This window comes from Neovison vison, chromosome 9 (assembly GCF_020171115.1).
Source record: "Neovison vison isolate M4711 chromosome 9, ASM_NN_V1, whole genome shotgun sequence".
Classification (NCBI taxonomy): domain Eukaryota; kingdom Metazoa; phylum Chordata; class Mammalia; order Carnivora; family Mustelidae; genus Neogale; species Neogale vison.
Window position 1 is genome coordinate 56,513,832 of NC_058099.1, and position 18,037 is coordinate 56,531,868.

Genomic DNA, 18,037 nt, shown 5'->3' on the forward strand with positions numbered 1-18,037 from the left:
ATTTATTTTCTCTTTGAAACACAGCTATCAAATGAAAAATGTAACACTAAATGGCAGAAATTATTTTAGTACATATACCTCATAAAGAACTCATGTACAATATATGAGACAAAAATTTAAATATCAACAAAGTTGTTGATACTTACATAAACACAAAAAATGATATTAGATATGAAGCAATTGGAACTCTCATACATTGCTAGAGCAGATTTAAAATTTTATGAACACTTTGGATAACACTGGTATGTTCCTTATAAAGTTCAATATGCACCATTCAAAAGAGCTTGGGGTTTACCAAGAAATATGAAAACAGAAGGCCACAGAAAGAATTAACAAGAATGCCCATAGCATTTATTATTTATTTATAATTATAATTATTATATATTATTATTTATTCTAACATCCAAAAACTATAAACAATTCAAATACCTCTCAATAAGGTAATTGATAAATGTGGTGTCTCCATGCTATAGGATATTACTCAGTATTAAGAAGGAACTATCAATACAAGGACAGAGAATTCCTGAAAGATGGCAAAGAAGTAGCAGACTGAGACTACATCAGGTAGCAGGAGATCAGCTGTATAGATTATTTAAGCATTGCAAACAACTACAAATCCAATGGGAGATCGAAGAGAAGAAGAATAGCAATTATAGAAACAGAAAATCAACCACTTTCTGAAAGGTAGGACTGGTGGAGAAGTGAATCTAAAGCAACGGGGAGATAGATTGTTGGGGGAGGGGGAGGGGCCAGCTCCTGGCAAGCGGTGGAGCAAGAGAGCACAAAATCAGGACTTTTAAAAGTCTGTTCGGCTGAGGACATCGCTCCAGAGGCTAAACCGGGGTGAATCCCATGTGGGGTCAGCGTGGCCCCAGGTCCCGCAGGGTTACAGAAGGATCGGGGGTGTCTGAGTGTCACAGAGCTTGCAGGTATTAGAATAGGGAAGCTGGCTACAGAGGCAGAGCCGAGGAGTGAGCTCTCAGCTTGGGGTTACCTTGAACCGGTCGCAGGCTCGGTGAGCTCGGAGCTCAGCCATAGGCCAGGGAGAAGGGAATGATTGGGGGCTATTCTCTGAGAGCGCACTGAGGAATGAGGCCCCGAGCCCTTGGCTTCTCTGGGCTGGAGAATGGAAGGCTGCCATTTTAATTCCCATCCTCCAGATCTACACGGAAAGCATTCAGGGAACAAAAGCTCCCGAAAGTGAATCTGCACGGATTACTCAGCCAGGCCCCTGGTAAAGCCAGTGCAATTCCGCCTGGGCAAAGACAATTGAAAATCACTACAACAGGAAGATCCTTCCCCAGAAGATCAACAAGAAATCCAGCCAGGACCAAGTTCACCTACCAAGGAGTGCAGGTTCAATACCAAGGAGAGCAGAAAAATTCCAGAGGAGGAGAAAACAAAGCAAGGAACTCATGGCTTTCTCCCTATGATTCTTTAGTCTTACAGTTAATTTAATTTTTTAATGTTTTTTCTTCTGCTGCTAAATTTTTATTTTAACTTTTTTTTTTTTAAAGATTTTATTTATTTATTTGACAGAGAGAGATCACAAGTAGGCAGAGAGGCAGGCAGAGAGAGAGAGAGGAGGAAGCAGGCTCCCTGCTGAGCAGAGAGCCCGATGCGGGACTCGATCCCAGGACCCTGAGATCATGACCTGAGCTGAAGGCAGCGGCTTAACCCACTGAGCCACCCAGGCGCCCTTTATTTTAACATTTACCCTTTTCTTTTTTAAAGTGTTTTTAAACTAGTTTATCTAATATATATTTTTTTTCTTTTTTCTTTTTTTATTGTTTCTTTTTTTTTTTTTTTTCTTTCCTCTGAACCTCTTTTTATCCCCTTTCTCCCCCCCACAATTTGGGGTCTCTTCTGATTTGGTTAAAGCGTATTTTCATGGGATCTTTGCCACCCTTTTAGTATTTTACATGCTCCTTCATATACTCTTATCTGTACAAAATGACAAGGCAGAAAAATTCACCACAAAAAAAAAAAAAAAAGAACAAGAGGCAGTACCAAAGGCTAGGGACATGTTCAATACGGACATTGGTAATATGTCAGATCTAGAGTTCAGAATGACGATTCTCAAGGTTCTAGCTGGCTTGAAAAAGGCATGGAAGATAGTAGAGAAAACCTCTTGGGAGATATAAAAGCTTTCTTTGGATAAATAAAAGAAGTAAAATCTAAACAAGTTGAAATTTAAAAAAAGCTATTAATGAGGTGCAATAAAAAATGGAGGCTCACTGCTAGGATAAATGAGGCAGAAGAAAGAATTAGTGATATAGAAGACAAAATGACAGAGAATAAATGCTGAGCAAAAGAGGGACAAACAGCTACTGGAACACGAGGGGAGAATTCAAGAGTTAAGCAACACCATAAGATGAAACATTAGAATAATTGGGGTTCCAGAAGAAAAAAAAGAGAGAGAGGGGAGCAGAGGTATATTGGAGAAAATTATTGGAGAGAATTTCCCTAATATGGCAAAGGAAACAAGCATCAAAATCCAGGAGGTGCAGAGAACCCTCCTCAAAATCAACATGAATAGATCCACACCCTGTCACCTAATAGTAAAATTTACAAGTCTTAGTGACAAAGAGAAAATCCTGAAAGCAGCCCAGGAAAGAAGTCTGTAACATACAATGGTAAAAATATTAGATTGGCAGCAGACTTATCCACAGAGACCTGGCAGGCCAGAAAGAGCTGGCATGATATACTCAGAGCAATAAACAAGAAAAAGATGCAGCCAAGAATACTATACCAGCTAGGTTATCATTGAAAATAGAAGGAGAGTTTAAAAGCTTCCAGGACAAATAAAAACTGAAAGAATTTGCAAAGACCAAACCAGCTCTACAGGAAATATTGAAAGGGGTCCTCTAAGCAAAGAGAGACCCTAAAACTAGTAGATCAGAAAGGTACAGAGACAATATACAGTAACAGTCACCTTACAGGCAATACCATGGCACTAAATTCATATCTCTCAATAGTTACCCTGGATGTTAATGGGCTAAATGCCCCAGTCAAAAAACACAGGGTATCAGAATGAATAAAAAACAAAACCCATCTATATGTTGCCTACAAGAAACTCATATAAGACCCAAAGACACCTCCAGATTTAAAGTGAGGGCGTGGAAAAAAAATGTACCATGCTAATGGACATCAGAAGAAAACAGGGGTGTCAATTCTTATATCAGATCAATTAGATTTTAAGCCAAAGACTATAATAAGAGATGAGGAAGGACACTATATCATACTCAAAGGGTCTGTTCAAAAAGAAGATATAACAATTTTAAATATCTATGCCCCTAGCATGGGAGCAGCCAACTATATAAACCAATTAATAACAAAATAAAACACATCAACAATAATACAATAATAGTAAGGGACTTTAACACTCCCCTCACTGAAATGGACAGATCATCCAAGCAAAAGAACAACAATGAAATAAAGGCCTTAAATGAGACACAGGACCAGATGGACATCACAGATATATTTAGAACATTCCATCCCAAAGCAACAGAATACACATTCTTCTCCAGTGCACATGGAGCATTCTCCAGAATAGATCACATCCTGGGTCTTAAATCAGGTTTCAACCAGTATCAAAAGTTTGGGATCATTCCCTGCATATTTTCAAACCACAATGCTCTGATGCTAGAACTCAACCACAAGAGGAAATTTGGAAAGAACCCAGATACATGGAAACTAAACAGCATCCTTCTAAAGAATGAATGGGTCAACCAGGAAATTAAAGAAGAATTGAAAAAAATTCATGGAAACAAATGATAATGAAAACACAATGGCTCAAAATCTGTGAGACACAACAAAGGCAGTCCTGAGAGGAAAATATATAGCAGTACAAGCCTTTCTCAAGAAAAAAGAAAGGTCTCAAGTACACAACCTAACTCTACACCTAAAGGAGCTGGAGAAAGAAAAACAAAAAACCCCTAAGCCCAGCAGGAGAAGATAAATCATAAAGATCAGAGCAGAAATCAATGAAATAGAAACAAAAAAAAAAAAAAAACAATTGAACGAATCAACAAAACAAGGATATGGTTCTTTGAAAGAATTAATAAGATTGATAAACCCCAGGCCAGACTTATCAAAAAGAAAAGAGAAAGGACCCAAATAAATAAAATCATGAATGAAAGAGGAGAGATCACAATTAACACTAAAGAAACACAGACAATTATAAGAACATACTATGAGCAACTCTACGCCAACAAATTTGACAATCTGGAAGAAATGGATGCATTCCTAGACACATATAAACTACCACAACTGAACCAGGAAGAAATAGAAAACATGAACAGACCCATAACCAGTAAGGAGATTGAAACAGTCATCAAAAATCTCCAAACAAACAAAAGTCCAGGGCCAGATGGATTCCCGGGGAAATTCTACCAAACATTTAAAGAACTAATTCCTATTCTCCTGAAACTGTTCCAAAAAATATAAATGGAAGGAAAACTCCCAAACTCATTTTATGAGGCCAGCATCACCTTGATCCCAAAACCAGACAAAGATCCCATCAAAACAGAGAACTACAGACCAATATCCTTGATGAACACAGATGCAAAAATTCTCACCAAAATACTAGCCAATAGTATGCAATGGAACATTAAAAGGATTATTCACCACAACCAAATGGGATTTATTCCAGGGCTGCAAGGTGGGTTCAACATCCGCAAATCAGTCAATGTGATACAACACATCAATAAAAGAAAGAACAAGAACCATATGATACTTTCAATAGATGCTGAAAAAGCATTTGACAAAGTACAGCATCCCTTCCCGATCAAAATTCTTCAAAGTGTAGGGATAGAGGGCACATACCTCAATATTATCAAAGCCATCTATGAAATACCCACAGCAAATATTATGCGCAATAGAGAAAAACTGAAAGCTTTTCTGCTAGGGTCAGGAACACGGCATGAATGTCCATTATCAACACTGCTATTCAACATAGTACTAGAAGTTTTAGCCTCAGCAATCAGACAAAAAAAGCAAATTAAAGTCATCGAAATTGGCAAAGAAGGAGTTAAATTATCACTCTTCACAGATGATATGATACTATATGTGGAAAACACAAAAGACTCCACTCCTAGCTGCTAGAACTTGTACAGGAATTCAGTAAAGTGTCAGGATATAAAATCAATGCACAGAAATCAGTTGCATTTCTCTACACCAACAAGACAGAAGAAAGAGAAATCAAGGAGTCAATCCCATTTACAGTTGCACCCAAAACTATAAGATACCTAGGAATAAACCTAACCAAAGAGGCTAAGAATCTATACTCAGAAAACTTTAAAGTACTCATGAAAGAAATTGAGGAAGACACAAAGAAATGGAAAAATGTTCCATGCTCCTGGATCGGAAGAATAAATATTGTGAAAATGTCTATGCTACCTAAAGCAATCTACACATTTAATGCAATCCCTATCAAAGTACCAACCATTTTTTTCAAAGAAATGCAACAAATCATCCTAAAATTTATGTGGAACCAGAAAAGACCTCAAATAACAAATGCATATTGAAAAAGAAAGCCAAAGTTGGTGGCATCACAATTCAGGACTTCAAGCTCTATTACAAAGCTGTCATTATCAAGACAGCATGGTACTGGCACAAAAACAGACACATAGATCAATGGAACAGAATAGAGAGCCCAGAAATAGACCCTCAACTCTATGGTCAACTAATCTTCGACAAAGCAGGAAAGAATATCCAATGGGAAAAAGACGGCCTCTTCAACAAATGGTGTTGGGAAAATTGGACAGCCACATGCACAAAAATGAAATTGGACCATTTCCTTACCCACAAAAATAGACTCAAAATTGATGAAGGACCTCAATGTGAGAAAGGAATCCATCAAAATCCTTGAGGAGAACACAAGCAGCAACCTCTTCGACCTCAGCCACAGCAACTTCTTCCTAGGAACATAGCCAAAGGCAAGAGCAAAAATGAACTTTTGGGATTTCATCAAGATCAAAAGCTTTTGCACAGCAAAGGAAACAGCTAACAAAACCAAAAGACAACTGAAAGAATGGGAGAAGATATTTGCAAACTACATATCAGATAAAGGGCTACTGTCCAAAATCTATAAAGATCTTAACAATATCAACACCCAAAGAACAAATAATCCAATCAAGAAATGGGCAGAGGACAGGAACAGACCTTTCTGCAAAGAGGACATCCAGATGGCCAACAGACACATGAAAAAGTGCTCCATATCACTTGGCATCAGGGAAATACAAATCAAAACCACAATGAGATATCACCTCACACCAGTCAGAATGGCTAAAATTAACAAGTCAGGAAATGTCAGATGCTGGCGAGGATGTGGAGAAAGGGGAACCCTCCTACACTGTTGGTGGGAATACAAGCTGGGCAGCCACTCTGGAAAACAGCATGGAGGTTCCTCAAAATGTTGAAAATAGAACTACCCTACGACCCAGCAATTGCACTACTGGGTGTTTACCCTAAAGATACAAACGTAGTGCTCTGAAGGGGCACGTGCACCCGAATGTTTATAGCAGCAATGTCCACAATAGCCAAACTATGGAAAGAACCTAGATGTCCATCAACAGATGAATGGATGAAGAAGATGTGGTATATATGCACAATGGAATACTATGCAGCCATCAAAAGAAAGGAAATCTTGCCATTTGCAATGATGTGGATGGAACTAGAGGGTATCATGCTTAGTGAAATAAGTCAGTCACAGAAAGACAACTATCATATGATCTCCCTGATATGAGGAAATGGAGATGCAACATGGGGGGTTAAAGGGGTAGGAAGATAAATGAAACAAGATGGGATTGGGAGGGAGACACACCATAAGTGACTCTTAATCTCACAAAACAAACTGAGGGTTCCTTGGGGGAAGGGGGCGGGTCGGTAGATGGAGGTGGGGTTATGGACATTGGGAAGGGTATGTGCTATGATGAGTGCTGTGAAATGTGTAAAACATGGTGATTCACAGACCTGTACCCTGGGGATAATAATACTTTATACGTTCATTAAAAATAAATAAATAAATACATATTAAAAAATACATAAGACAACATGGATAGATCTCAAAATCATAACGTTTGGTGAAAGAAGCTAGACACCAAAATGTATCAACAGAATATATAAAATTCCAAATAACTCAAACTAATATATAAAAAAAGAAAATATATCATTGATTCTATGGTGCCAAGGGTATAGGAAGTGTTTGACTACAGTGGTACAAAAAAATATTGATGGGTTATGGAAATGTCTGTCTCCTGATTTTGCTATGGTTTCGTGAGTGTACATTTGTTAATATTCCTCAAATTTTATAATTTGAATTGACACGTTGATGTTAAAAAAAAGTTCAGAGGAAATATCATGTAGTAATACTTTCTATATCTTACCCTTTCAACACTTTCAATATCCCTGTTATTAGGTAATGATATAATACATTGCTTACTATGAAAATTCAAACCTTAGTAAAAATATAAATACAGATGAATGAATATATCCACTGTTTAGAGCAAATGTCTCAATTTTAATTCATCCTCATTTAAAAATATTATTTTATAATACACGTATCTAAAAGTAATTAGACTTAGAAATGTTTTCGATCTTTAGCCTCTTAGTGCTTAGTAACACAGAATTTATTACATTGATAGTTATTAAAGATATTTTAAGGAGTAGTTTTGAGGACATGTTCTGGAGTCACAACCAAGGTTAAGAAAATTATGCATATGTATGAATGTACTGAGACAAAGTTTGAACCTTTGCAGAATTAGTCATTTTGACCTTTAGTATTAGTGGCCTATGTCTGGATGCAAATCCCTAAAGAAAGTGCTAGAACACTACTACTGAATGACCCTCTTTTACTCTGAACTGCTAAAGAATTTAAGGTGAGAATGAAATGTGTTTGCCCATAAAGTATGTTACCGTAATTCATGTGACTTATAATAGCTATTTTAAAACAAATACATTATTTCAAAATTTAGCCTTTGATAGTTTAAAGTATTTTTTTAATTTTAAAAACATGTTTATTGAGGAATTATTACTATATGAAAATTGCACATATTTAATGCATAAGATTTGACAAGTTTGGAGATACACATATACTTGTAACCCCATGCACAATTAGAGTAAGAAACATACCCATTACTTCCAAAATCTTCCTCTTTCCCCCCTTTTTTAAATGAATACATTCTATTATAATTAAAATAATACTGTTCTATGTTTATATAAAATCTTGCTGTTCAAATGCATAAGGTATTACATGGGTATTAAGTTATTTTGAAAAGATGTTAATTATTTAAATCTTAATGCTATTATAGTTAACATACAGTCTGATATTAGTTTCAGGTATACAATATATGAGTCAGCAGGTGCATACAACACCTGGTGCTCATCACATCAAGAGCACTCCGGAACTCCCTTCACCTGTTTCATACATTCCCCCACCCTCCCCACTCACCTCCTCTCTGGTCACCATCTGTTTGCTCTTTGTAGTTAAGAGTCTGTTTTTCAGTGTTCCTCTTTTTGCTTTGTTTGTTTTGTTTTAAAGTAAATTGCTCAGACTAAAGAGTGTCCCTTCATATATATAGTCCCAATGTCCAGCATACTGTCCTATACAGAATATTTCATATATTTACGAATATATACGTAGATACATACACTGCTTAATCAGCAGGTTAAATAGAACCCTGACTGTGCTCTGGCTTTAGAGACATAAAGCAATTTGAATGCTTAAGAAATTAAAGCTTTAGATAGATTTTACCAACAAAATTAACTCAACATGACAATGGGGTGAAACTTCTTCCTAATACATACTGTGTAGCTTGTGAAAATTTCATCCTAATCATTATAAAGCTGTTATTTATCTCTCCCAAGCCTGCAAATATATATTCTATTTTGGTTCAATTCTCATTCCCCAGCTGTCTTTTTTTTTCCCCTTCTACCTGGGTATTAATGATAATCTGGCTACTTTGGAACAGCATTTCTATACCCTTTTTGCGACTGGAGGAGGACAAAAGAAGTGAGAGAATTATGTGTATTAAATATTTAGTGAATGCTTCAATATATTACACAAAGTGTTTAGGATAGAATAAATAGCAAGACATTTTGTTTCTCTTTGAAGTCTGTAGGAAGAATTTACAGACTAAGGAGTATTGTTAATAGATTGTGGTAATTTTGTTGGAAGTTGGAAATTACATCTAATGATTTATCATTTTTTTTACTTACTCCATACATGAAAATTAGAATCTCAGTATGTAGTATGGTTTTAAGTCATTTACCACAACTATATGTAAGAATTAGAAAAGAGAGAGAAAAGAGCCAAAATTTCATTAGGTTTTGTTTAATAAATGATTTAAACCAACTTATCTGTTGGTAAAACAATCTAGTTTTTCTACATCCCCTTCAATAATTCTTTCCCTTTTTGTCAAAGGACTTATATTGCAAGTAATGCAAAAAAAAAAAAAGATGGAATTATGTAGTTTCATTTCAAAATATCAAACATATAACTTACATTACCAGGCAACATAATTATATTATCTGGATAATATTATACTTATCTGTTTAAGCAGTGGTACTTGAAACTGCCTGGTTTTGAAGTAAACTATATCTTTTAATAATATTTCAAAGGATATAATCTAAATTAAAATATTTTTCAAGATACTTTCAAGATACATTGGAATTCTCAAAAATAAATAATAATCTCAAGAACCTAAGTATTTTTTAATCCTCAGAATTCTGTATGGAAAATAAAGTACTATAGTTAATCATATGCTTTGAGAGTTTTTTTTTTTCAAGTGTCAGATAAGACTTGTTAAAAGATTTGAACAGTTGTACTCTATGCTATTTCTGTTTAACTCTTACCAAAGGTAGTGAGCAATTAAGCACAATACAAGTAATTCTATTACAAAATACACATTATTTTGAGCTTAATTAAATCCTCCATTCATCGTATGGCAACTGTAGTCACTTTTAATCAATTTAAGAGGAAATAAATTCTTCAGTAATTCATAATATGAGAAAGTGATTCAAAATTCTAATTGAAATGGCACTATTGATGAATAACTTATATGAATTCTTCCAATCAATTCTAGCTACATAATTATTTTAAAAATTAAGGTAGTACTTAATTTTTTATGTTCAAAATAAAATACAATATAGTCCCATTTGGAAATTTAAACAGATATCTTGATATGACTGTTTTGACTTGAAATTTTGTCATTTTCTAAATAAGCATGCAAGAATTATACCTAAGTTATGGGGCTTCTGGGTGGCTCAGTGGGTTAAGCCGCTGCCTTCGGCTCAGGTCATGATCTCAGGGTCCTGGGATTGAGTCCCGCATCGGGCTCTCTGCTCAGCAGGGAGCCTGCTTCCCTCTCTCTCTGCCTGCCTCTCTGCCTACTTGTGATTTCTCTCTGTCAAATAAATAAATAAAATCTTAAAAAAAAAAAAAAAGAATTATACCTAAGTGAAATAATTAGTGTTTTTTGGGTCACAGCAGGGTGGACTGGTGGTGGCTCTAACTTCCTCCAAGTCAAAGAACCATGTAGTCGGATAGTAGCTACAATCTTGAAAGATAGTATAGTTCAACAATACATAAAATTCTAAATTAAAAGCTGTTACCTGGGCACCTGCATGGCTCAGTGGGTTAGGCCTCTGCCTTCGGCTCAGGTCATGATCTCAGGGTCCTGGGATAGAGCTCTCTGCTAGATAGGGAGCCTGCTTCCCTCTTGTTCTCTGCCTGCCTCTCTGCCTACTTGTGATCTCTGTCTCTGTCAAACAAATAAATAAATAAATAAAATCTTAAAAAAATAAAAAATAAAAGCTGTTACTTCAAACCTTTTAAATCATTGCTTTATATTTTTATTGCAACTGGAAGTCTGATTCTCATTTACGCATTTATGACCCATATTTCTCATTTAGGGAGCTTTGAAAATTTCTCTTCTTTTAGATGTGCTTAAATTTTACTACCCTATGTTTGTGTGCTTACAACTCAATAAACCCTTTTGATAAGAGATCTTAGGTTTCCTCCTAGTTCTGGGAAATTTCCTATTCTTATTTATTTAATTACCATTTCTCTTTATTCATTCTCTCTCTCTCTTTCTCTCTCTCTTTCCTCCCACTCCCAGGACTAATCTTAGGAGGATGTTCATACTCCTGTCATTCTTTTTTTTTTTTTTTTCATATATTACTCGGTAAAGACACAAATTTGATTTGAATCCCATTCAATTACTTCCAAAATGTGTGACTTAGATCAAACTAACAAATATTTCTCTGCTTCCATTTCATTATTTATAAAGGGTCAAAAAATAGTACCTCTATCAAAAGATCATCATAAGTCCATAGCTTATGGACTTATGATGAAATATTAAGATTTTATGAAGAGAAATATATTTTAAAGGACATATAAAAGTCTTTACTGGAAATTATCACATGTTTACTTCTCCAGTTCTCTGATCCTAATCAACCTTTTGAATCCTGTATCTAGAACTCCTACCTTCCCATCTTATAGTTTATTTTTCCCCAATTGTTGAATGCAGTATTTCATCAATGAGTCCCTGTGCTTTGCGTATTTGGGAAAAGGGGAAGGGTACTTCCAGAATCAAGAAGAAGGTTAGTCTTTCATGTATTTATTTAATATAAATTAATATTAATTAATAATTGATTATTAATTAATATTAATATTATTTAATATTCTTTTATGAGAATGGGAAGTCAATCTTCTCCTCTGTGTTTCTCATAACTTCCATAGCTTAAGAAGAATGTTTTAGACCATGATTGTGAAGATTATGTTTTGTGTTTTTTGTTGTAGTCTAACTTCTTTGGGTCTTTTGTCTTATTGAGTGAGACTCTTCTATCTATGATCCTCAAGTATTGATTTCTATTTATACTGCAGAGTATGATCATAGATCTCAAGCATACCTCTAGATACCACCAAAGTAGTTCCAGAGATAATGTCAGTTCTAAATTTCTTCTTCAGATTTCAGGCACAAGCTTTTGAAATTATTTTTAGCTTTTGTGGAATAAAGAGCTATCATTTTCTCCTCTATTTCAACAACTTTAAACTTATTTAAAATAGTATTTTCTGGTATATCTTTCTCATTCAGCATAGTTACTGAATCAATATTCAAAAATTATATTTTAAAGATTCAGTAGTGGATAGGCCTACTTGAATTTTCATGGCACTTAATGCTGTAATCCAATATTGATAAAATATTTACAATTACTTTTGATAATAAAAATGAATCCATACTAGAACAAGAAATATACATATAATTTTCATTTAATTCTTATATAAAAATCCAAATAGTAATACAAATTTTTACAAATGTGAAATAGTGTTTTACTGGGATCACATCATAATTCATAGAATCCAAGGCTCTCTTGCCCCAAATTAGTGTCCTCTAATGTCCTTTAAAACTTAACACGTAAGACTTTGATTTTCATTAGATGTAACCTATAATTTTTATCATCCCTTTTTTTCTGAAAAAAGAACAACTTTAAGTTTTTTGAAAACGCGGATGATTCCGGGGGAGTCCTTATACTAACAGTTAGTTACCCAACTATACATTTTCATAAGAGCATTGCTTCAAAGCAATTATAGATTTCCACTAAGGTTGACCTTATTCTCTTTTAAAGAAACTTATATTTCTAGTGATGAATGCTGACTGATTTCAGACCACTCATTAGTAATTTACCCTTGATGATACATAATTTGCAATTAGTTGAAGTGTTCAGAAAAATAGAACTGTTTCCCATTTCCAAATTGATCCAGGATTTAACCATGTTATGTGTGGAAAAAAACACCAAATAAAAATAGACATATTAAAGGTGCACCCAATATCTAAAGACAGTTTCCTTTATTTTACTCTATTTTTCTACTTATTTGACATTTGGACAATATAATGATTATCCAAAAAAGACTATCAGGCTTTGTTAATTTTGGCCATTCTAACTGGTGTAAGGTGATATCTCAATGTGGTTTTAATTTGAATCTCCCCGAGGGCTAATGATGATGAGCATTTTTTCATGTGTCTGATAGCCATTTGTATGTCTTGATTGGAGAAGTGTCTGTTCATATCTTCTGCCCATTTTTTGATGTGTTTGTCTGTTTCGTGTGTGTTGAGTTTGAGGAGTTCATTATAGATCCTGGATATCAACCTTTTGTCTGTACTGTCATTTGCAAATATCTTCTCCCATTCCGTGGGTTGCCTCTTTGTTTTTTTGACTCTTTCCTTTGCTTTGCAGAAGCTTTTGATTTTGATGAATTCCCAGAAGTTTATTTTCGCTTTTGTTTCCTTCGCCTTTGGAGATGTATCTTGAAAGAATTGCTGTGGCTGACAACATGTGTTGGATAGGATGTGGAGAAAGGGGAACCCTCTTACACTGTTGGTGGGAATGCAAGTTGGTGCAGCCTCTTTGGAGAACAGTGTGGAGATTCCTCAAGAAATTAAAAATAGAGCTTCCCTACGACCCTGCATTTGCACTCCTGGGTATTTACCCCAAAGATACAGATGTCGTGAAAAGAAGGGCTATCTGTACCCCAATGTTTATAGCAGCAATGGCCACAGTCGCCAAACTATGGAAAGAACCAAGATGTCCTTCAACGGATGAATGGATAAGGAAGATGTGGTCCATATACACTATGGAGTATTATGCCTCCATCAGAAAGGATGAATACCCAACTTTTGTAGCAACATGGACGGGACTGGAAGAGATTATGCTGAGTGAAATAAGTCAAGCAGAGAGAGTCAATTATCATATGGTTTCACTTATTTGTGGAGCATAACCAATAGCATGGAGGACAAGGGGCGTTAGAGAGTAGTAGGGAATTTGGGTAAATTGGAAGGGGAGGTGAACCATGAGAGACTATGGACTCTGAAAAACAGTCTGAGGGGTTTGAAGTGGCGGGGGGCTGGGAGGTTGGGGTACCAGGTGGTGGGTATTATAGAGGGCATGGATTGCATGGAGCACTGGGTGTGGTGAAAAAATAATGAATACTGTTTTTCTGAAAATAAATAAATTGGAAAAAAAAAGTAAAAAAAAAAAAAAAAGAAACTATGGACTCTGAAAAACAATCTGAGAGTTTTGAAGGGGCGGGGGGTGGGAGGTTGGGGGATCCAGGTGGTGGGTATTGAAGAGGGCACGGATTGCATGGAACACTGGGTGTGGTGCAAAAATAATGAATACTGTTATGCTGAAAAAATAAAAAAATTAATTGAAAAAAAAAGACTATCTGGCTAATATAACATACTTTGGCATTAATTTTACTATGACAAAATCTTGATAAAAATACTACAGTTGTTTCCAGTTTGTTTAGGAGCCAACTACTTATTTTATAAATTATACATGTCCTTTTCCTCTACCATAATGTAGTCTATAGACAAATCTTCATTTTATTAGTTTTATTCCTACAATTATTTATCTTCTGAGCTCATTTTTTTAATTATCCTGTGCCTTTGTTCTAGGAACTAGCATTATTTCCTTCTAGATGAATAATCCTTGAAGGTTACAGCTGTCATTTTCAACTCTACAGCTCCTACAACTTTTGATAATAACTGTTAACCAACACATATAATAGCCAATTTTAGTTAAATTTCCTCTTTCTACTTAAGATATTCTACATAAATTGTAACCTCTGTAATTTACTACAACTTAAAAAAAAATGACATGTAGTTCTTGGTAAACCATGTCTAACTCTCCATACCAAGCTCTTAAGAAAATAAAAAAAAACAACTCTTAGGACTGGCAATGGAATCAGGGCAAAGTACGTGATTATCATTTCAGAGGTTTAAGAAAAGTAAACACACACACTGCGCATTTTTTTTCTTGCTGCATAACAAATTATCATTCATATGGCAACTTAAAAAAAAAAAACAAATTTAGTATCTCAGTTTGCATGGGCCAAGAGTGTCGGTGCTGTTAACTGGATTTTCTACTCAGGGATTCATCAGGCTGAAAGCAAACTTAGCTAGGGGTGCAATTCTCATCTCATTCTTGGGGTCCTCCTCTAAACTCCCATGTTGTTGGCAGGATTTATTTCCTTGTCATATGACTGAGGTCCAGAATTGTTTGACTATCACCTAAGGAACACTCAGCTCCTAGAGACCACATGTGGTGCATTATAACATGGGAATAGGAACATAGAAGTTCACAACATGGCTGTTTACTTTTTTTCAGGGCTTGCAGGAGAATGTCTGCTGTTGCTTCCTGAATATTTTAATGGTTCACTGGATCTCAGACTCAAAGTTAGCTGATCAGAGACCTTAATTATCTATGAAAAAGACTCCTTTTGCTATATGTGCCAACATAATCATGGAAGTGATATCCTATCACATGCACAGGCTCTACTTACACTCAGAGAAGATTACGTGTAGTGTATATTCTGGAGGGCAGAAACCTTAGAGAACATCTTAGAATATCTTAGAAGACAGCCTGTCACCCAGGACTCAAGTTAATTTCAGGGTCAGACTCATGACTTCAGACTGAACATCATTGCTTGTTGAACACCATGATTATGTTCTTACATGGTAGCCCATGATGATTATGGCTTGATTAGTGTAACTAGTCATACTTGTATGACTGAGCTATGGAGTTCTGAAGGATTTAAAATTGTATTTGTTTAAAGTGTGACCAACATGGGCAAACTAGAATGGTTTGTCATCTTAGTCCTGATTCTTCACTTTGTGGATGTACTGACCATTACCTTCACCTATGGTCCATTGGAAACAGAAGAGGGACATGGAGAAAAGTCTTTGTGTTTCATATTTATCATCTGTATCTCACCTTGATATTCAAAATAGTAGAGAAAACCAGAAGTTCATAAGTGCCAAACAAAGGGTTGATAAGCTACTCTGTTAGAGAGCCATGTAAGTGAAGTACACATTCTTGTCATTTCATCTTTATGTATTATCAAACATGGTGAAAATATCTATTGTTTTTCAAAAAGACTGAAAAAAAGAATGCTGGTATTATCTAGGTGTTTTATTTCTTCCATTCCTAAATCTAATTTTTGTCTTCTTGATCCACTTGTAAAACATGATTAAGTCAATATATTCATATGATGGAATGAAGTTATCAATCCTTCTTGATACTCTGAAAGAAAAAAAAAAAAACTTCATTCAGTGAAAGCACTTTTACAACTACAACTGTAGCTTTGTTTACATTGAGATTTATTTATAGTCAGTCAGATGGCATGTATGCAGAACACTGCCAAATCTGGGGAAAATGAAGATAGAACTGGATTGTGTAGGAGACAGTAAGATAAATGACTGTGGCTACTTTTAGTTAATTTCCCAGACTAAACTGATAAATTAATTTCCTTTTCCTATTTCTCATATATAACAATGCTTGGGAGAAAAACAATTAATACATTCAGGAGCTCAAAATCAGAAAAGATGAATCTTTAATGAAGACATAAAAAAGAAACTCAAAGTTAGAACCCTGAAGGAACTAAAATCAAGATACTTACACTTAATTAGAACCAGACATGATCCTTAATGCTTAGGGTGTGCCCCAGAGCAGTTGTTCTCCTACTCTTCAGTCTTGAAAACCACTAAAATGCCTAAAAAAAAATTATGATCCCAAAGAGTTATTGTTTATTCACTTACAATATTAGACTGATAGTTTGATATTTATTCTATTAGAAATAAAACTGAAAAATGTTTATATATAAATTTGTTTAAATAGCAATTGATTCAAGTTAACATAAAAAAATTTTTAATTAATAACATTTTAAAACAATAAAAATATAAGAAGAGTTGCATTGCTTTATAGTATTTGCAAATATATTTCACATCTAGATTAATACAGCCATATTCCCATATATATGATTTTTTAATTCAACCTCTGTAGATATCATATGGGATAGAGAAATTTATTGACATTTATAAGAGAACAAATAGATCTTGTTTTGATCTCATAGATATTTTGAAAGGGTGTCAGGAATCCCAGGCATCCCAGTCCACATTTAGGTAATTTATGTTTCAGAAGCCAGGGGGGAAGTAAGTCTGGAGTCTAATACATGTAAAAAAAAAAAACGCATCAACTGAGATAACTGTAGATAGCTGAAAGTCACAAAAGACTCATCCAGAAGTGAAAATATTTGCTAAGTGACAAGTCGGAAGGGCAAAGGAAGCCTGTGGCCCACTTAGGGCCTTGAATAGAACAAAAGTTTTCCATGAGAATTTGGAAACAGTATGAACTACAGTATTCTTAGTTATAAGGTCATGATTAATACCACAAATATATTATGTAAGGACAAAAATTGAAAGATTAACCTCAAAATGAGTTCAGAATAAAGGAAAATTCATACAGATTTGGCAGTGACAAACATCAACATATTTTAAAGGGATAATCCCACAACACATGATATCACGATAGGAAACAATCTCACTGAGGAGGGCATAACTTTTAAATAAGAAAGTATTCGAGGAAACAAGACATTATGAAGATGAGTGAGTATGCATACACTCACACAAACTCACGCATACACACATACACATACAAACGAAGAATTGGACATACCAACATAAAAATAATACATTTAATATTTTCAATAGTCATGTTTAAAACATCCAACATAATAAGACATAAGAAAACTAGAAAAGTAAAACACCTTGAATATTCTTAAAAATAATAACCAGCTGATTTATCTATTAAAATATATTTAATGAAATTAAAAGCCATATACCCACATTTCCACTAAATACTGGGAAAAAGATATAAGAGTTTAGGGACAATGACAAATTTAAATATAGGGATGAGAAGATCACTTGCAACACAACTCAGAAAGAAAAAGGCATGGTAAATACCAAATAGATGGAGATATAAGAAATCCCAAAGTATATACACCAATAATTCCAAAAAAAGAAAAAAAATATTAAATGGTAGAGAAATAATATCAAGAAGTTCTAAAACCAAAGAATATGAAATCTCAGAATAGGAGATAATTATTCTCATGAAGGAAAAACCAACACTAATCTTTACTGAGACACATTAAAATTCAAATACAAATGAAAGAAAAAGATATTAAAAGATAACAAAG